The following is a 22822-nucleotide window of genomic DNA, read 5'->3' on the forward strand; positions in this document are numbered from 1 at the left end:
CTGCGTACGCAGCGATGCCTTAGAATTTTGGAGATAAATGTGGGTAGGACTGTTATGTGGATTGGAAGAGCACAGCTTGCTTTAAGCATGAAAGTAACCGAGCACACCATATAGCGTTACATAAACAGATGAACTACAAACAGTTATCCAACTATGAATGTGGCACAATTATGAACCAGCTCATTAACACTCAAGGCATAAATGCCTTGATATTTCCAGCATCTAATCGTTATGTTGGTCATTGCTTCTGTGTGCAAAGCAATACAAGTGTCGTTTTTGTGGCCTATATCCTTACCATGAGAGATTCGACCAACATCCAAATTTGTAAAAACTGCGTAAATCACCTTTTTTTTTTTTTCTCAACAATTGTTTTGACTTTTTAACCTGTGTCACAGCTTGCCTCAGCATCTGTTTAGACTTTAAATAATTTTTAGCTGCCTTGTAGTCCTCTCATAAAGTAATTAGCTAATAATATAACACTGAAAAATGTGAAGCCAGGCTGCTACACCGTAATTTGTTTGTTTGTTTTCAATGGAATTTCTCTGCTTCTCAGTGATGCTACAAGCAAGAAATGATCAATTTTGAACAACATCATGTTTTTGTTATCAGTGATACAGTGACTTCTAAGGGTTAACTCCTTGGTCTGATTGTTTGTGATATGGTTGTATATGATGCAAAAGCTGAAAGGACTCAACGTGATTAATAACCATTATTGCTCACATTGACTCAACTGTATCGAGTGTACACATTTTGAAAAATGAATGTTGGCATTTTCCCAGAGTAAGTAATTAAATGAGAAGTGTTCATTAAGTCGAATTGAGGGGGAAACAGAGCAATAAGAGACGGAATCGCCGAACAAATTAAAGTTTAGCCGAGCTCAAAAGAGTTCCTTTCAGCTCCCTCTAATGAGGCTGCCAGCCAGGGAGGCTCATGGCCCATCAAGCCTGTCATGAGTGCATTACGCAGAATGAGCTACCCAAATTCAATTATTCAAGGTGAGATGAGGAAAAGTTACTTGGCAAATGGGTCACACCATGTGAATTGCTCCGACGTAGTGTTAGTGTCCATACTTTTTTTTTGATTAATGAGTTTTGTTGTTTGTTCGTTTGTTGAGTTTTTGTTATTTTTTCTCCGTTTTGGGAAAAAGTAGTACGTTTAGTGGATATTAAAATCCAGCCATGTGTCTTGTCTTTTGTTGGTAGATGATTAGTTGTCGCCAATCATTTAATTCACACTGCATTTTCTAACAACCAAATTAAAAGAATACTCCAGCATTTTTCTACCTAACCTCTATCTGCTGCATCTGTAGCATATGGTTGATAACCACAGTAAAAAATTTCCTTGTACTTAGTAAAAGCAAGAAAACCTATTTACTCAGAACATATTAGGGTGTGGGATGCAGTTTACTGATCTGCCATTTCGGCAGGGTTATTAAGCCACCTAGGCTGGTCCTGATTTTGCCGGATCTCTAGAGCCATGAACTAGCTAGGTATGTTGGCAGAGCTGGATCCAGATCAGATCAGAGTAATCAAGGGAAACGAAAGGATCAAGCAAAACAGACAGGAAAGGGAGTTTCACTCGACTATTGAGATGCAGTCCTTCACAGATAGCATTACAAAGCAGTGAGATTATCCATAAACATCAAGCTCGATTCATACTGCACTTGCAGTAATTTAATGGCATAAAACTTTCCAAATTATTTAGGGAATTTAGCATCAGCTATATAACTATTGTATTAACATCCACGTTTCAAAACAAAAGGTACAAGGTGAACTGTTAGCATGTGTCTGTTTATAGATTGTTGTAGTTAGACAGTAACTGAGTTAAACATGAAATTAATTGAGTGAAGTACACCAGTGACTGAGTGAAATGACCCAATAACTACATTAAATATGCCATGGCTGAGTGAAGTATACCAGTGACTGAGTGAAATGACCCAATAACTACATTAAATATGCCATGGCTGAGTGAAATATACCAGTGACTGACCTGAAATGACCCAATAACTACATTAAATATGCCATGGCTGAGTGAAGTATACCAGTGACTGAGTGAAATGACCCAATAACTACATTAAATATGCCATGGCTGAGTGAAGTATACCAGTGACTGAGTGAAATAACCCAATAACTACATTAAATATGCCATGGCTGAGTGAAATATACCAGTGACTGACCTGAAATGACCCAATAACTAAATTAAATATGCCATGGCTGAGTGAAATATACCAGTGACTGAGTGAAATAACCCAATAACTACATTAAATATGCCATGGCTGAGTGAAATATACCAGTGACTGAGTGAAATGACCCAATAACTACATTAAATATGCCATGGCTGAGTGAAATATACCAGTGACTGAATGAAATGACCCAATAACTACATTAAATATGCCATAGCTGAGTGAAGTATACCAGTGACTGAGTGAAATGACCCAATAACTACATTAAAAATGCCATGGCTGAGTGAAATATACCAGTGACTGAGTGAAATGACCCAATAACTACATTAAATATGCCATGGCTGAGTGAAATATACCAGTGACTGAATGAAATAACCCAATAACTACATTAAATATGCCATAGCTGAGTGAAGTATACCAGTGACTGAGTGAAATGACCCAATAACTACATTAAATATGCCATGGCTGAGTGAAATATACCAGTGACTGAGTGAAATAACCCAATAACTACATTAAATATGCCATGGCTGAGTGAAATATACCAGTGACTGACCTGAAATGACCCAATAACTAAATTAAATATGCCATGGCTGAGTGAAATATACCAGTGACTGAGTGAAATAACCCAATAACTACATTAAAAATGCCATGGCTGAGTGAAATATACCAGTGACTGACCTGAAATGACCCAATAATTACATTAAATATGCCATGGCTGAGTGAAATATACCAGTGACTGACCTGAAATGACCCAATAACTACATTAAATATGCCATAGCTGAGTGAAATATACCAGTGACTGAATGAAATGACCCAATAACTACATTAAATATGCCATAGCTGAGTGAAGTATACCAGTGACTGAGTGAAATGACCCAATAACTACATTAAATATGCCATGGCTGAGTGAAATATACCAGTGACTGACCTGAAATGACCCAATAACTAAATTAAAAATGCCATGGCTGAGTGAAATATACCAGTGACTGACCTGAAATGACCCAATAACTAAATTAAAAATGCCATGGCTGAGTGAAATATACCAGTGACTGACCTGAAATGACCCAATAACTAAATTAAAAATGCCATAGCTGAGTGAAGTATACCAGTGACTGAGTGAAATAACCCAATAACTACATTAAATATGCCATGGCTGAGTGAAATATACCAGTGACTGAATGAAATAACCCAATAACTACATTAAATATGCCATGGCTGAGTGAAATATACCAGTGACTGACCTGAAATGACCCAATAACTAAATTAAAAATGCCATGGCTGAGTGAAATATACCAGTGACTGAGTGAAATGACCCAATAACTACATTAAATATGCCATGGCTGAGTGAAATATACCAGTGACTGACCTGAAATGACCCAATAACTAAATTAAAAATGCCATGGCTGAGTGAAATATACCAGTGACTGACCTGAAATGACCCAATAACTAAATTAAAAATGCCATGGCTGAGTGAAGTATACCAGTGACTGACCTGAAATGACCCAATAACTAAATTAAATATGCCATGGCTGAGTGAAATATACCAGTGACTGAGTGAAATAACCCAATAACTACATTAAATATGCCATGGCTGAGTGAAATATACCAGTGACTGACCTGAAATGACCCAATAACTACATTAAATATGCCATAGCTGAGTGAAGTACACCAGTGACTGAGTGAAATGACCCAATAACTACATTAAATATGCCATGGCTGAGTGGAATATCCATTTAGGGCACACACCAGTTAGGAAAAATCCTGCACAACATGACGTTGATTCCCAAGTTCTACAGAAGCCAATGGGCAGATACTGCACCACAAGCTGACTTTCCCAAATTATAAACATGCTTCAAATGGGGTTTTCTGTGTTTACAGGGACACACATCAAAGTAATTGTCTGGGGTGAACTATCAAAATGATATGGACACAGCAGAAAGGGAGTGGACTGAAAAATGGTTTAATAACCAAAATGAATCGTCCACATATGTGGGTTCTTCTTTTTTTTTTTTTGCTTCTTGATGTTCTTTGTCCAGTAGTTAGTTACCTCCATGTTAAAAGAGTGGTTTACATATGAATGGATTTGGTGTACTCAAGCTTATCATCTGTGCTATTCTACCAGGATCACCACGATGATGGGTCCATCAACTGTTGCTTTTCTCTCACACTTCTACCTACGTCTTCTCCACTTGACACAAGAATGGATCCTATTGTTCATTTTTTGACAACTTTACATTCCACACGCAGAGACGGTGTAAATGTGGGGGCAATGTTACACCCTTCAGACCTTGGACTTGTTTGTCTTGTAAATAATGTGTAATTAAAAAAAGGATGTCTTTGCTTCTTCAGAAACACAATCTTGTGACCTAGAAGAGGAGCCTTATCTTTACCCGAGGTGAGCTTGTAAACCACCAGAGTGTGTGTGTGTGTGTGTGTGTGTGTGTGTGTGTATATATATGCGTGCGTGATTGCATGCATGTGTGTCTGAAAGAGATACAGAGATGGACTGCATATTTTGGAATATTAGGCTTGCTGTTTTAAAAAAGTGGAGATGTTTAGGGTTTTTATTTTTTACCTTTTCTTTATTCCATTTCAAATGATTGCAACATATGTTGGACGCATCTGTTGGCTACGAATGTGCGCGCTGGACATCAGTTCTCCATTAATGATTTAACATGGTTTTCCCACCAAATGTTTTATACAAAGTATTTATGTGATGACAAAAAAAAAGGAAAGCTACTGTATGACTTTGTTTATTCTCATGCTCATCTATGGAATATGTTGTAGGCACTGATCTGTTTCTGTTGCAAAAGCAAGACTGTGGAGATCATCTGAATCATCTGACTGTGTTTCCTGTATACTAGCAATCAAAGTATTTCATTTTGTCTATACAACAGTTATAAAATGTAAAATTTGACTGTCAAGCAGTGTTTGTGTGTTGATGCTGCACATACATACACACAATGGGCACAATGTTTATTTTGCTCAGAACACCGTTACACAGTGAGCCAGTTTATTAGACACACCTGTCTTTCAACCGAACTCACTCACAGCACCTTTCTACTCCACCAGTAAATGGACAGAGACCGTTAGCAGAACCACTACTGTCCAGATGTTATTTTGGTGGCGGATCATTTTCAGCGCTGAAGGAACAGACGTTGTGTGCTGCGCTGGTATGAGTGAATCAGATGTAGCAGTGTTGCTAGAGTTGTTACACACTGTATATACCAACTGACCACTCTAAGAGGTGTACCTACCTGTTGATCCATCTTTTATATTTAAAGTTAGTTACTAGTCTCTTAGTTACTCGTAGCTGCAGTCGAGGTAGGAGAGACCTTATGGCACTGGTACTGTTACAAGCAATGCAACACATTTAAATCTTACCTTCAAAAATTCAATTTTACTTTTCATTGCACACTCTGCTAACACCACATCTCACCCCTTGCAACTGATTCTGCCATTTTTCAAATGGTTCTGCGTTGTCTTAATCATCTTGTAGCTCTTGGGCAGTTTCTAGTTACAGGATGCTGTTGGTTGGATATAAGTTAAGTGATACTTTTTTAATCCCACAAACAGAAATTCCACCTCCGCATTTAACCCATCCGTGAAGTGAAACACCACATACACACTAGTGAATACACACACACTAGGGGGCAGTGAGCACACTTGCCCGGAGCGGTGGGCAGCCCTATCCACGGCACACGGGGAGCAACTGGGGGTTAGGTGTCTTGCTCAAGGACACCTCAGTCATGGACTGTCGGCACTGGGGTCACAGGGCCAGTTCCCTAACCTTCAGCCCATGGCTGCCCCAGTGGGTATATTCTCAGTCTAGCAGTGACACTGAGGTAAAAATCCAACACGCCTGCTGTCCATGACACACATTTTCTAGCCAAAGGAATGTTGAAAAACCACCAAAAAACTGTCCAAACAAGTATTGAAAAGAGTTAACGCTCAGCACTTAGGCCATAATACTAAATAAATCAGCATTAAACTGCCACGCCCCTTAATAATAATCTGTAATAATCTTGCTTTTGTAGATATTGCTGCCCTGTTGATCTTTTGTGAAGAAACAACAGCTTTTCGTTCATTTTTTTAGATTCTAATTGGAGTCACTAAAAAATATGATTTATTTCAAGCAATGAAAGAAGCACTACTTCCTATACATATTTCTAAAACTTGCTTAGGTCATATCAAACATATCACTCTCTAATTCCCAGCGATTGCAGAGCTATATGAATTCAGAAAACAAAACTATTATCCATGGCATAAGCCTGCTAACAGTGACTGGTAAGAGTGCAGATGGGTGTGGAAATGGCATACCACTCCAAATTTTGAACCTCCAATTTTGTTGATATACCACCCAATCTGGCAACGCTGGGTCCACTGTGTCCAGCACACACACCCACTAACATGGCACTGTATTGGCATCACTGCTGAGCTCAGAAATTTTCCACTGCTTCATAGAGGGGGACTGAGAAATTGCGTAGGAGCAGATAAACTACTGTTAGTGATTGTGCACCTATATGGTGTTACTGATAAAATGGACAGTGAGTAAAGGTACAAGAAAGGAGCACCTAAAAGATAGATCACTTAAGCGTACATCCTGACATAAAGGACCACAAATCATGCCGAATGCCTAAAAACAGCAGTTCTAGCTTAAACACATTCAGTACAACAGTTTTCTGTTTGTATGTTTTTTGAATTGCAGTGCTGCCACAGTTCGCCCAGCTATCCACATCATCCAGACTGTCGGTTTGATCACTTTCGGTCCGAGCCTGCGCACACCAGTACAATGTGACAGTTTACTTCTACACTCAAACATGAAGCGCTCAAATTCTTCCCTACAGACGGTCATTCTCTACAGAGGAAAACCCCACCAGTGATGGAAGACAACTGTCAGCGCAAACGGGAAAAGAAAAATGTAAAACAGTGAAAACCTTTTGGCCGGGAAGTCTCCCACCTCATCATCGGCGTTCCGTAACAACATATCAGCCCTATTTCTTTCTCTGTCTCTCTCTCTCTGTCTCTCTCTCTGTCTCTCTCTCTTTTTTTCTTTCTGTCTCTCTGGATTTGTCTTTCCCTCTCTCTTTCTTTCTGAATCTGTCTCACTGTCTTCACATCTTTCTCTCTCTCTCTCTCTCTCTGCATTTGTCTTTCCCTCTTTCGATCTTTCTGAATCTGTCTCACTGTCTCTGCATCTTTCTCTCTGTCTCTCTCTCTGTTTCTGCATGTCTCTCTCTCTTTATCTTTCTGTCTCTCTGCATTTGTCTCCCTCTCTCTCTTTCTGAATCTGTCTCACTGTCTCTGCATCTTTCTCTCTGTCTCTCTTTCTCTCTCTGTTTTTCTTGCTGACTATTGTCTCTCTGTCTCTCTTTCTCTCTCTCTCTCTTTCTCTTTGACTTTTCATGCTTTGTTGCTGTTTCTCTGTATTTCTCATTCTCTATTGCTGCCTGTATCTTTGTTCTCTCTATTTCTCTCTCTCTCTTTCTGTATTTATCTCTTTATTGTTCTCTCTAATTCTCTTTCCCTATGTAATTCTTGGTCTTTATTGTTCTCTCTTTCTTCTTCAGTTCTCTATATTTCCTTCTCTCTTCTTCTGTATTGCTTGCTCTCTCTCTCTCTCTCTCTCTCTCTCTCTCTCTCTCTCTCTCTCTCTCTCTCTCTCTCTCACTCTATTGCTGTCTCTTTGTCTCTGTCTGTTCTCTATATTTCTCTCCCTGTCTTCTGTATTTCTTGCTAATTATTGCTCTCTCTCTCTTATTCTCTCTCTCTCTCCCTCACTCTGTATTGCTGTCTCTTTGTCTTTCTCTGTTCTCTATATTTCTCTCTCTCTCTCTCTCTCACGCATCACTATCTCTCTCTGTCTCTGTCTCTGCTGCTGCTGGGAAGATTTCAATTTGCCTCTGTCTAATACAGTGGGTTCAGTTTTGACGAGCGAGGGCAGAAAGTAACCAACACAGCAGAAGCTGCTTCATCATTTCATGTGTCTGCCAGCTTTGAACAAAGCTAAAGTATTCAGTACAGGTCAGCTGGTAGAGAAAAGGGCTGGTCACTCTTCTCCCTGCTGCTTCATGCATTCTCATTCCAGCTTCTTCTCCATCAGCAGCAGAGATATAATCCAGTGGTAATCTGGAAGAGTGCAGGTGTCAGCATGAGAGAAAAACAGAACAAAATAATGGAGAGAAAGGTGTGAAGTAAAAGTGACAGAAGTTGAGACAGAAGACCAAAGAACCAAGTAAACTTTCCACATTGACCATTTACACGCCTTGAAACTTCTAAGATTTTGTTTAATTAGTTCTCACTGGTAGCTTATTTAAAAAAAGCCCCAAAAACTGTTGAAAGTGCAAATTTAAAACTCTGAATCAATACCACTTTGTGTTTTGCAAGTATAAGAGTAGATATTTTAGGATAATTAAGATTTTTTTCCTGCCGTGAATACAGTCTTATTTTGCATGTGTTGTTTTTTTGTTGTTACAGACAGTAAAACATTGGAAATGTAGACCACAACATTATGAGTTAATGTAATTCATTATGTAACAAATGAAGTAATCAATTATGTATTTTTGTAATTGCATTTAAACATTAAGCAAACCTCAACCATTAAGGCCTATGCATCAAACATAAGGCTTGGTCTGCAGGCCCTGTGTTTGACATATACATTTAAATGTTATGACTTACTATTTAAATGCAAGTCAGGCCTGTGGCACAAACCTATTCAGCCTGTAAAATATTTATAATTTTCTATTAATATTAGCCTGTTTCACCATGAGCTGCACTGTAGTCATCAGTATGCAGCACCCTAACAGCAATCCATGGGACAGCACCACAAAAAAGGGGCCAGGTGATTTTAGCTCAACAAATAGGCAGTTTGAAAAAACCTACTGTACATTGGGGACATTTAAAGAGGTTTAACAGTCATCTCCAGCTAATGTACACTCACCAGCCACTTTATTAGGTACACTAGTTGCTAGTTGCTAGTAAAAGGTTGGACCCCCTTTTGCCTTCAGAACTGCCTTAATTCTTCGTGGCACACTTTCAACAAGGTGTTTTTTGGTTGGTTGTTTGAGTTCCTGTTCTCTTTCTATCATCTGGAACCAGTCTGCCCATTCTCCTCTGACCTCTCACATCAACAAAGCATTTTTGTCCACACAACTGACCGCTCACTGGATATTTCCTCTTTTTTGGACCGTTCTCTGTAAACCCTAGAGATGGTTGTGCGTGAAAATCCCAGCAGATCAGCAGTTTCTGAAATACTCAGACCAGCCCGTCTGGCACCAACAACCACGCCACGTTCAAAGTCCCTTAAATCCCCTTTCTTCCCCGTTCTGATGCTCGGTCTGCACTTCAGCAAGTTGTCTTGACCACCTCTACATGCCTAAATGCATTGAGTTGCGGCCATGTGATTGGCTGATTAGCTATGTGTGTTAACAAGCAATTGAACATTGAACAAAATGATTTGTGTTTATTTAAAAATATTTTTGAAAAGTATTCAGTACCTACTTTTTGCTATTGAAATTTTTAAATAAACAATAGCCAGTTGGGGTCACAGCAAAATATTAAGTAAAAATAAAAACAACAGCTCTCTCACAGATTTATTGCGATTTTTTAATATAGCCTTTATAGTGGTTTTGAGTCATCATAGTATTACATAGCAAAAACAAGCACCTAATGACAAATTTAGTACTCGGTTATATTTAAAGGAGTTAATACTATTGAATGGATTTTTCTCATTTAGTGTGAGCTAACTAACTCAATGTTTCTAGCTAAAAAGTACCAGGTGACATTAATTATGATGTGACTAGTCTAGTAACCTTAGATAAGATAGCAAACAATTATCGTCCGGCTGTTTATCCTAAAGATTTTATAGTGATAGCTCTTTACTGTGTAAATTACAACACAGATCACAATTAAAAACAATGATTTTCAGTAATAGTAAACAGATCGTTCTATTAAAAGTTCAACATCAAGTTAGAACCGAAAACCTATTTTAGACTTTTAGCTAACTTGCACTTCAAACTAAAATAGTTTTGCTTTGAGTGATCCTTAATTTTGTTTGTTTTATTAATATATTACATTTTGTCACTACCAATACAACAGTAACCAAAACTTTACCAAATATTTCAGTAGTGACAAATTTTGAAGATTTTGTGCATAGCTCAAAAGCCAGCACATAACTAACGAACACAGCTTTGATCTCACACACATAACATAATAATATTTCTTAATAAAACATAAACATAAAGGTTTACTTAATTACAGTAAAATATGTTTCAGTAGCGACGGTTCCTAATGTTACAGTGATCTTCAAACTCTGGGACTCGTTTACTTCAATATAATGGGATGTAACTGCTTACCATGTGGCCATGAGGGACAGGGATGCAGTTTCATTTCCTGCTCTAAAATGCAGGGGAGTGGCTAAAATGAGGCTCCAGCTATGGACTAAAACTCTTTGTGTTTTGGTGGTAATGTGAAAACATTTTTTTTTAAATGAATTTTATTTATTTATGTTTTATTATTTAAAAATTAAACTCATGATAAATCAGTTTCATTTCAGATATTTTAAAAACAGCATCGTATTAGTAAGTAAGTATTATTTTGACAAGTAGAAAGATCAGGTGTGCTTTCATCTTTGAGAGATGAAAGATCAGATCTAAGATCTAAAAAAAGTTTCCCCCTATTCTTCTGCTGTATAAAACAGCTCTACACCATGGGTCTGAACACAAAAGAAGAACATTTGCAAGTCAAACAAAAAAGCTGCTGGCATTTTTAGAACAATGGACTGACCATGCCAGACCCTAACATTACTGAATGATGTTCGGGATTACATGAGAAGCAGAAAATTCAAACTTTAAAACTGAACTTTAGAGGTGTGGAAAAATATCCCTGCAGGTTTCTTTGAAGAACTAAAATCAAATCTCCTGAAAAAAATGAAAGTCATAATAAAAACAAAGCATGGACACAATTAAAAATGAAAAATATAATGTTACATTTAGTTGTTGAGGCTTATGTATTATATCTATTTATATGTATTTATATAAATACACCCCACAGCAAAAATTACTACATCTAGTATTTTGTATGACTGCCATGATTTTTAAGGACAGCACCAAGTCTTCTAGGCACGGAGTGACCAAGCTGGTGACATGTTGAAATATCAATCATTTTAGAGCCTGGATGCTGGATGGAGAGTGATGCTCAACTTGTCTTTTCAGAATTCCACATAGGTGTTCGATTGGGTTCAGATCAAGAGACAGACTTGACCGTTGAATCACTCTCTCCCCGTTCTTCAGAAATGCAGCAGTGGCCTTAGATGTGTTTTGGATCATTGTCATGCTGGAAAAGTGCATGACAGCCAAGGGCACGGAGTGATGGCAGCATCTTTCAATATAGAGCAGTACATCTGTGAATTCATGATACCATCAATGAAATGCAGCCCCACGTAAGGACACTGCCCCCACCATATTTCATTGTAGGCACCATGCATTTTTATTTGTACTCCTCGCCTTTGCAATGCCATACAGTTTGGGAACCATCAGTTCCAAAAACATTTATCTTGGTCTCATCATTCCAGAACATACAGTCCCAGTAGTCTTCATCTTTTTTCAGCATGGACCCTGGCAAAATCTAGGCTGGCTTTTTTGTGCATGGGCTTTCGGAGAGGCTTACTTCGTGGACGACTCTCATGCATGCCATTCCTGTGCATTGTACGCCGTAATGTGTCACAGGAAGCAGTCACCCCAGATTGCCTTTCTGCTTCTTTAGCTAACTGCAGCAAACTTACATGGAAATTTTCATCAAGGCTTCTCACCAGAAGACGCTCCTGTTCAGGTGATGCCTTTCGTGGATGGCCTGGACATATTTGGGAGATGGTTGCAGTTCCATCTTTGTTAAATCCACAGTATTCTGACTGATAAGTAAAGCTTTGCTGAGCTTCTTGTAGCCTTCACCTTTCTTGTGTAAAGAAATTACTTTCTTTCACAGGTCTTGTCACATTTTTCTTCCATGTGGTGCCGTTGATGACAGCATGAATTTTTTTTATAGTCAACTGTCTGCTGGACACCTATTTAATGAATAATTAAACTCACCTGTGATTGAATTTTGTAGTCTAAACTTTAGCTGTGCTTCTAAGACTTTCACTGGGGTGTACTAATTTTTGCAGGAAAATAATTTTTTGTGTGTGTGCAAATTGACACATCTTGTGTGTGTATATATATATATATATATATATATATATATATATATATATATATATATATATATAGACACACACACACACACACACACACACACACACACACACACACACACACACACACACACACACACACACACACATATATATATATATATATATATATATATATATATATAATGTATGTATATATATATATGTATATATGTATATGTATATATATGTATGTATATATTGTATGTGTGTGATAAATGTGTAATATCCCCAACTTTGTAGATGTTCAGGGAGTCATGATGAAGTGGAGCCATTGTCTATATTTTGTATTCAATCACCATTCAAAATGCTATGTAGCCCAAAATTTGCCCAATGTTAATTATCAATTAATACTTAGTACTTGTTTGATCATATGACAGACATTTGTAAATACTGCAGCCTATCTATCCCTAAAGTCACTGCCAGGTATACCATGTTAGTCCCAAGATTTGAACCCATCATCTTCTGGTTGCTGTCTCACTTTTTTTTTCCCCCAGAAATATATAAAAAAAATAAAATTTAATTGGCAAAATTTTTGGAAATACAGGCAATCACAATGATGGACAATTTACACATTTTTCTACATGTACAATCACGATTGCTAGGCATTTCAAAGACAAAAAATTTATAATGGTAAAACTTCAGTATAAGTGAATCTGTGTATAATAATATACAGATACAGTGTAATCTACCTGTAATATCCTGTAGATGTTAAGGGATTAAATCATGTCATGAGTGATATTTTGTTTTCAATCTCCATTTAAAATGCTAGGTAGTCCAGGACTAGACTTAATCCCTGTGTGTCAAATGTAAAACTGTGCTTTATTACTTTGCCTGCATAGTTGGACACAGATACATGGCACTTGACTGGTGCCTCTGTAATGTGGCAAGTTTGTGGGGGAGAGGTTATGTGAGGCCACTCTGCACAGTGCAATTGAAGTCTGTCTCTGGCTTTAGACAGTCTTGCAGTCATAACTGTGGAAATCTAGAAATATCAAAACTGAAAGAGCAGACATGCGAATGTCCAGGAGGGACTTCATCGAAAGCCTTGCAGTCCAGCACTTTCTGTCTTGAGTTTTTATTTTACTCTGCCCTGCTTCAGTGCCCATTTTTGCATCTATTATGCATGTGCCCATATTCCACAGCATAAGCTTCAACAAAAGAAAACTGAGCGCAGTTGTGTAACTAGTGTTTATTTTTATTTTCTTTCTCCTTAGTCACCTTGAACAACACATGTTAGCTTAGCAGAGTTGTATTCAGAGCTGTACTGGACACACACACTCCACTGAAACATCAAATGCTCTGATCCTTTTGTTCTTTAATATTTTCCTGAGGATTCGATTGACGTCATTGTAGCGCACGCCCGTAAATAATTCATATGATGTGGAACAAGATCAATTCCATAATGTGATTTATGCCCACATGTAGCCTACCTTATAAAGATCCTAAGCAAGCTTGCGGGATAATTATTCACCCTGGCATCTTTCATCTCTTTCTAGCTTGCTATCTAATGCTCCTATCTATCAGTATGGATGATCATGGGGCGAAGGAGCAGAGGCTTTTAACAGTGCTTTGATTTTGCCCCTGATGGCCCTCTCGTTTGCCTCTCTCACTCCATCCTCTCTGAACAAAATGAGGGCTTTCATTAATGCCTTGTGTCTTGAAGTACTGTACTGTATTGAAGTTAGTTGCCTTGTAAATTGGCCTCTTGACTGCACTGAACAGGAAAGTTACATTCCACAGATTTAAAGGGTAAACTCAGCAGAGAGGGAAGTTTTACAGCCTTTAAAGTAATTGTTTTATTCAGCCATTCACTCTTTGAGTATGCATGTTATAAGAAATTTGAATAAATGATTTGTTTTATGTCAGCTTGACTGACTTGCATCAAAATAAGCCTTAAAATTTGCAAGTTATTTTAATTACATCAGCTCTCCTTCTTTTTTTTGACAATTAACATTGCATATTTACTTAATCCTATGACAGACATTTGTAAGATTTAAGATCACAACAACTGATAATTTATCTACACATTTTTGTACACATACTGTATAGTCAATAATGGTAGGCGTTTCATTAATGGTAAAGGGTCCATATAGGGGTCCATTGTAATCTAACAGTAATACCCTGATTAAGCTATACTACTTTATTAAGCAATAAGTGAGGTGACAATTAAGTATTATTTAATACTGGTTTAATATGGGCATTATAAGAGTATCTTAATGGCCCCATAATATGAAATGAACAGTGCTGTGGATAACAGCACCATTCCAATACACAGGAGATTGTGAATATATTATATATATATAATTCCACATCAAAACTGCAAAACCACATATCATTAAAGATTCTCAATTAAGCAGCTGATATTTTCTATTGTGTACTTTATTGATCCTATGAGGGAATTTTGTCATTTTGCTGTCTAACCACGCCCACTTTGAGAGCAGTTTTCAGTGTTATATCAGTGCCAAGCTAATGATTACTTTCCTGTGCTGGATTATTATTATTAGCCTATTAAAGATCACCTTGGATATCTGTATGTTCATATAATTGCATTGTGCTCTATTGTGCTCTGTTTACATGTTAGAATGTTTCACCACACACTGACCACACTGCATTAAGCAGCATCTAAAAATGGGTTAAATTAAAGCCATGTCAAAACCACGGAAAGCCACAATAGATGATGTGGCTATAAATTACACAAAAGTAGTCAGTGTTTTAGATAAACAGCCTAAACTTAATGGTTTGTTACCTCAGTTAATGTTACTAGCCTAATCTCCTTCATCAAAAATGACAGTGAAATTTTTATCACATTAAGTTCATTAAAAGTATAGGGCAAAAGGGTCTTTCCATAAATGCAGTGCCACAACATTTGATGCCTTGTATTAAAGGCAGACATTTGCTAATAAGTATTTTTTAAGCATAAATATATAAATTAAAAGTTAATCATTAACATAGTATAGGATTTGCGTTTCTTATTGCAAGTGGATAACAAATGTTTCCATCTCAAATATGATTACAGAACTATTACACTTCTATTAACATAAAAACAAACTTATTCTTCCACATTAATGTTATATATATGCATTTAACATAAAAACATTAATCTAAAGAAAAATATGGTCGTTTACATAGTTAACAAGCAATTGAGCCATTGTACCTAATAAAGTGGCCAGTGAGTGTAAATCTCGCTGTTGCTTTGCGCCAAAATATAAGTGAGGTGAGAAAATCTTTTTTCAGGCAAGAGCAAGACATATTTGAAACCATGGAGGACAAAAACTGTGATTTGGTAAAATAATAAAACTTTAAGTTGTCCATTTGGTATTGATCACATTCAGGGTGCAGTGACCTCATAAAAAATAATAAATAAAATACAGCAATTTGTAAAGTCATGCATGCGTTTCAGTGACGGAATCACGCTAACATCTGGCTCACAGTGAAGTCTGCATGCTTTTTTTGCATCGCAGCCCCCACATTCTTCCCCTCCCAAATGGTCCAAAGCGTTGCTTCCGTTTTTGAGCGTTTTTCAAAGTTGAACTGAGAGTGGAGTTACATGCAGCTGGGGCATCTTTACTCTTACATTTTCATCCCTAATTTGACTGCTGCCGTCAAGATGTTGCAGATTGCCCAAACATGACAGCTGTGTTTAAAGCGAGGAGCAAGACTTTCACAAATATTATAAAACAGCATATAATTATCAGCCTGACCTAGAACTGGGTTCTGTAATGTGATGAATCTGATTTGCTTAAGGATGTACAGAACTACTACATTTTGGCCCAAGGCCATCAATATGCTCCAGATATTCTCCTTATTCACAGACTGCGATGAAATGTCTATCAATACCTATTTCCATATGTGACAGTTAAAGCTATCTGAATGTTTGGCTAATTGGATGGGAATCGTTTTGCATTATGGAATGGTGTGCAATGGGAACATGATCATGTCAAAGTCATGAGGACAACCTCTATGAATAATTCAAGGAAGACAACTTCTTTGAATAATTCAAGGACAACGTGTAATCTGAGGTAAATGATTGGCTGAAAGAAAGCCTCTAGACGGCTTTTAAACGGGTTACGTTTAGCAGAGGGCCTCAGCTCAAGTGTGGAGCGCAGATAGGAGTACAGACGCTTGGATAACGGAGTAAGTGGAGCACCTGCACTCACATTTTCATTAAGGGGCAAGCAAACACATGCTTCAGTGTCTCCTACTATTTATTTGAATAAAAAATTAACTTGCAAAGATTGAGAATGAAAGCAGTGAAGGCTCAATCCTTGCTGTGAGATCTGGTTCTATGTGTGGTGCATAAAAAGGTACTTTATTAGGTACAATTCAGCTGCTCGTTAACACACATAGCTAATCAGCCAATCACATGGCCACAACTCAATGCATTTAGGCATGTAGAGGTGGTCAAGACAACTTGCTGAAGTGCAGCCCGAGCATCAGAACGGGGAAGAAAGGGAATTTAAGTGTCTTTGAACGTGGCGTGGTTGTTGGCACCAGACGGGCTGGTCTGAGTATTTCAGAAACTGCTGATCTACTGGGATTTTCACACACAACCATCTCTAGGGTTTACAGAGAACGGTCCGAAAAAGAGGAAATATCCAGTGAGCGGTCAGTTGTGTGAACGAAAATGCCTTGTTCATTTGAGAGGTCAGAGGAGAATGGGCAGACTGGTTCCAGATGATTGAAAGCCAACAGGAACTCAAATAACCAACCAAAATCTCTGAGGAACGTTTCCAACACCTTGTTGAAAGTGTGCCACGAAGAATTAAGGCAGTTCTGAAGGCAAAAGGGGGTCCAACCTTTTACTAGCAAGGTGTACCAACTAAGGTGACTGGTGAAAGTATATTGGTAGTTTGGCCTTCAGTTCAGCAACTGAGGTCCTAATAAAGTGACCAGTGGGTGTATAGTGGTCAAAGAGTAGAATAGTAATTTATCAAAGCATTGTGATACAGAAACAGACAAAATACAAATAAAATACGAAGATTTATTTTAGCAAACAGTTATAACCAGCATCAATTGCTTTTTGGGCTTTTTTTGTGCTATATGTCAGTATCCACGAATCAATGTGATTTTAGGTAATGTTAGCTAGCTCATGTCAACTACATGTAGCTGAGATTTATTTAGGATGGTTTATGAGTCTAAAGCAGTGGACACAAACCCTGGTCCTGGAGATCTACTGTACCTTCATGCAGAGTCTAGCTCCACTCACAATCTGCTAAACCTGCTCCAGCTAATTGACTGGCTACATTAGATGCATTTGTGCAGATAAAGGGGTGCAGGCTGAAGCTAAACTCTGCAGGAAGGGGGAGGTTTGGTGACATTTTTGCCCCAGTCATGGAACATTTTAAATGATATACAATCACCAAGCACTTTTTAGGAACACCTGTACACCTACTCATTCATGCAATTATCTTATAAACCAATCGTGCATTATATATCTTATAAACCAACCAGTAGTGCTGTGCATAAAATCATGCAGATAAAGGCCAGCAGCTTCAGAAAATGTTCACATCAACCACCAAAATGAGGAACAACAGTCATTTCTGTGGCATGATTGTTGGGAATCGTTGACTTGAATATTTCTATAACTGATCTTCTGGGATTTTCATGCGCAACAGTTTTTCAGAATGGTGCAATAAAGAAAAAACTTCGAGTAGGGGGCATTTCTGCAGACAGAAACATTTTGTTAATGAGAGAGGTCGGCGGAGAAGCTGACAGAAAGGCTACGGTAACTCAGATTATCACTTTATACAAATGTGATAAGCAGAAAAGCATCTTAGAATGGATCATTTTTCAAACCTTGAGGTGGCTACAACAGCAGAAGACCATGCCCGGTTCCACTTTTATCAGCCAAGAACAAAAAGCTGAGGCTGCCCACTGCAAAACCTGACAGTTGATCACTGGAGGAACAAAGCCTGGTCTGAGGAATCTCAATTTCTGCTGAGACACACAGCAAAATTTGATACCCGCAGCATAAATCTATGGGCCGAACTTGCATTGTGTCAACAATCCAGACTATTGGTTGTGGTGTAATGGTGTGGGGAATGTCTTCTCCTGGTACACTTTGGTCCATTAATACGAATCCTTGCTTGAATGCCACAACCTACTGAGAGTTCTCTCTGATCATGTGCAATCTTCTAACGCCTATTTCCAGCATGATCATGCACTACGTCACAAAGTAAAAGCCATGTCAAGCTGGTTTCATGAATATGACAATGAGTTCAATGTTCTTCAGAGGCCTTCCCAGTCACCGGATCTGAATCCAGTAGAACATATTTGGGATGTGGTAGATCAAAAGTGTGAATTTGCAGCTGAAAAATATGCAGTAATTTCATGAAGCAATCATGTCAACAACCAGAGTCTCAAAGAAATGTTTCCAACATCATGTGGAATCCATGCCCTGAATAACTGAGGCTGTTTTGAGAGAATATGATATAAATTTTATATACATTTAAGTTTAATTTCAAATAAATAATTACTTGTATATGTTAAATTCAACATCAACTCCTTTTCTTACCTCCAATCTGTAAGTCAGTGTCTCTCAAAATGAAAACATTTCTTTGAACCCAAACAATTTACATAGTTCAATTTAATATGCTTTACAATAAAAAATTTTTTTAAAACTTCTATTTTCTGCAATTCTAAATTTATAAAGGCAATGTTTAGGTCATTAAAAATATGCTGCTTTTTAATGACTTAAGTTTTACTATCTTCTCTCAAAAGAAAAAATTATTTTAAATCATTAAAATGGCCCAGTTTTATTTGTCTTATTGTTGCTCTACTTGCTGTTTGTATTTTATCATTGTAACAATAAAGTAAATGGTATATTCTTAACATTTAATTGATTCAAAATATTATTTAATTGCCTTTGAAAGTGTTATTTTTGTTTTGGCCTGCATGAAAGCTCAGATTTTTCCTATTTGTTTCTTTGGTCCTTAAAACTATAGCTTTTTTTATCATTTACATGTGTACATAATGCAAATTTCTCTTTATCTTTGTTTTAAATTATTAAAGTGTTTATTCTTTTACATAAATTGTTGCAACTGTAACAACTGCAATTTCCCTCTGGGATCAATAAAGGATTCTGATTCTGATTCTGATTCTGCCAATCATCCTCATAACATGTGCCAACCAAGTCCAAAGCATTCATTTAGTTATGAATGCACTAATACCAGGGATAATTTTCAGATATTGGACAGTTTTTAGTTAAGATGTTCAACTTTCATTTCCTACTAATTGGCCAACCAACCACAGTTCTCTGTTTTGTAGGTAAGTGGTGACCAGGCTGACTTGACTAACCAACCTCAGCAATTCCTGTTGCTTTTAATTAGGAAAGTTCTGTAATTAGTTAACTAGTCCATTCCGAAATCCCTCTAGTTAATACATTATGCCTGGAATACAAGCAAATTCCTATCATTAGCTAATGGAACCATTGTTTATTTTCATGTAATTTTTTCTTCTCACAAGTGACACACATCTCAGCTGAAGTTTATGGGGGACTTTTTTGAATAATGAGAACTTAGATTAGATCCATGGTCTTATAACAGTGAGGTTCACTCCACAACCAGCAGCTCCAACAGCTACTCAAACAACTGTGCTCCACCACTTTCACTCAAAATCAGGCACTCACAGATGGGAGAATAGCACGGTCATGCATACACATGAACTGTAACTGTCCATCATGTATCCAGGCAAGGTTTACAGGGATTTTTTTTTTCCAGATTGCACATTGTCATGTCTGAATAGCTGACACAGCCAGCAGCTCAGCAGAGATTTACACAGAATAACAGCTCCTCTGGTTGTGCACCATCCAAACTCACACCCCAGTGCCCCAGCAGAACTCTGACTGATGCTCAGGCTCAGCAGAGAATAAATGGTGCAGCAGTTCGGGGGAGAGTACTAAGGCTGAAGACTTTGCCATTTCTTTCGCTGGTACACTCAGTCTTCTTTGCAGTTCTCTACAAGGTCCTGTCATAGCGGGGACAGGAAAGGGGGGGGGGGGGGGGGGGGGGGGGGGGGGGGGGGGGGGGGGTGGGGGTTGGGGGGTGGAGGCAGGGCAGCTGTGAAAGGCCCTGATTTCCCTGGGGAGGCTGTAGAGAGAGACAGAGTGAGCGAGCTATGCCAACACTCAGATTACTCTGCTCTGCTACAGATAGACAGGGCATGGCTCTACAGTAGAATGGCACCGCTCCTGCCGCCACTGGACCTATTTTTAGAGCCTCAGTGGCAGACCCCGTCCTCCATCAGAAGCTCTCTGTCCTCCAGGTTGGTCTGAGGATTTGATTTCAGGGTCAAGGTTATTTGAATGGACTGTTCTCTCTGCTCCATTCACCTCAGTGTCCGTAAACTGCGCTCTGATTTTTCCTAATTTGCGAGAATGGGCAGTAAGTCACTGTGGTAAATGAGGGAAGCTGAGCCATTGCCACAGCAAATTCTTACAAAGGTAAATAATAGTGCACTCGCTGGAGCAAATTGAGGGGAAAGGCATGACAAATAGCAACAATCAGAATGAACGGAAATACAGTAATGGATTGCAGACTGCTTTTTCTGTCCTCATGCTATTTTTTTTTTCTATTTTTCTCATCTCTGTCTTTAACTTTTGTTTGGCTCAATAAAAAGAACGATATCACAAGCACCTAGTGCAGTATTATTAAATGTGCAAAAAGTGTCTTCACAGAATGACGTATGCTAAGTTAGTTCATGGTTTAAAATGGACTGTTTTTCTTTCCTTGAGCTCTTTAACACTTTGATCAACAGAAAAAGACACAATGAAAAACACTAGGTGCTTGGACCCCTTAAAGGCCATTTTTAGCATGAATTACTGCATCTAGTGTGAACGTGAGAACTTCACTGGCTTCAGGTGACTTCCTCTGTCTCAACTTTTGCTTAAAAAATTAGACACAGGGCTGTCGGCCATTTAACGGCCATTTAGTGTTCGTTTTTCAGCATGAGGGCAAACATACAGTAGAATATGTTTGAGATCATAGTAAAAAGCTGGGTTTGTTTTCATTTAATCTGGGAAATAAAGAACAAAGTTTTAGAGTTTTGAAACATTTCAAACAAAGAACATTTATAACGAGACAAATGTTCAAGATTCAATTGCAAGATTCTTCCATTGAAGCTGGTGTTCTGACCACTCTCAGTTGACCTGAACTACCTAGAGGCTTTTTTCATTGTTAGTAATCAGAGATTCTTTCAGATCTGAAGCAAGACTGGAGCTTAATTTTCTGTTAGAAATGAAAGCTTTAAGCACTGCTTATCTGATGGTGGTGGTCCTCTAGGTCTTGCTTGGTTTTTAGGAGTTTTATTTTCTCTGTATCTTTTAATAATTGTTTTAAACTCCAGTATTGGAAGTTCCCTTGTGCATGGGGATTATTGTACATCTAATCTCCTTAGGAATAACTCCTGAAAAATAAATAACTTGCATTTAATAGCTTTTTTAGAGTGGAAATTAAACACATTCAGGGTGGTATCCCTGACTTTTACTCAGCATATTTGTTCTTCAGAGCAGCATTTTAAGAGGCTAAAGCTTCCCATTAAGTTAACAGGGAATGAAAAGGAGTAAAAGCAGTGGAAGTTATCGCCTTGGGAATATAGTTGGCTGAAAAATACAGATAATTACTCCTCGAATCAAGAGGGGAGGTTCTTTTAAGTGCCCTATATATATCTCAATTCTATAGACAATACAGCTGTAGAGAGAAACTCGAGCATTAGCACTGGATGTGATACTCTTAATTCTCACTCTTACAGAAAAGGCAAGCTTTGAGTTCTAAACTAGAGCACACTCCAGGAATTAATTCTCCAGTTAGTCAGATATTGTATGTAGATACTAGATGAAAAGAGGAGTGGCTTCCTAATCTTTAGAATTATATCTTATTACATTTCAATTTCATGGTGAAGTCTCATCGAAAATCAGGTCACATCTCTTTTTGAAGGAGCGTGGCGCCACAGGACATCATTTTGGATACGTGACAGGGAATCAGTCCCTCTATCTCGGCCCACAATCGCCTTCATTTGAAAACTCTGCATGGCATTAATCTTAATGAAGGGCTACATAGATAGGGGTTGAATGCAGGAGATATGAAGTGTCCTTGGCAGGATGAGTGGCAGTCACCCACTTTATTATGCTCATTGTGGCCCTTATCTGGAGATGGACAATGACGCTGAGTGACCTTCGCCGGGCCCAGAATCAGATCACACCACACTGGCAAGGAAAAAAAAAAAAAACACACGTACCTCGATTCTGTGGAGGGCTCGGTGGCTCTGCATGCCGGTGGGGAGAACGTGGCAAAAGGTGTGGAAATTTAATTTCACACAGGGGCAGAAAAAAAATTGCTGTTGTCTTAAGAGGCTCTGCAAAAATTTCACCACATTGCGTAATGAGCTCCTCTTGTGGATTACTGGAAAAATAGGTG

The 22822-nt window shown here is 38.2% G+C and overlaps 1 protein-coding gene across 1 annotated transcript in view; it reads left to right on the plus strand.

The window, feature by feature from the left end:
- Positions 1-5106, plus strand: part of LOC108413329 (leucine-rich repeat transmembrane neuronal protein 4) — a 182897-nt gene extending 177791 nt beyond the window's left edge. The window contains exon 3 of the mRNA XM_017685798.2: positions 1-5106. This exon is cut by the window's left edge and continues 898 nt beyond it. The gene's annotated coding sequence lies outside the window, so the exon portion shown is untranslated.
- The last annotated feature ends 17716 nt before the right edge of the window (positions 5107-22822 follow it).

The sequence above is a fragment of the Pygocentrus nattereri genome, chromosome 28, assembly GCF_015220715.1.
Source record: "Pygocentrus nattereri isolate fPygNat1 chromosome 28, fPygNat1.pri, whole genome shotgun sequence".
In the NCBI taxonomy this organism is placed as follows: Eukaryota; Metazoa; Chordata; class Actinopteri; order Characiformes; family Serrasalmidae; genus Pygocentrus; species Pygocentrus nattereri.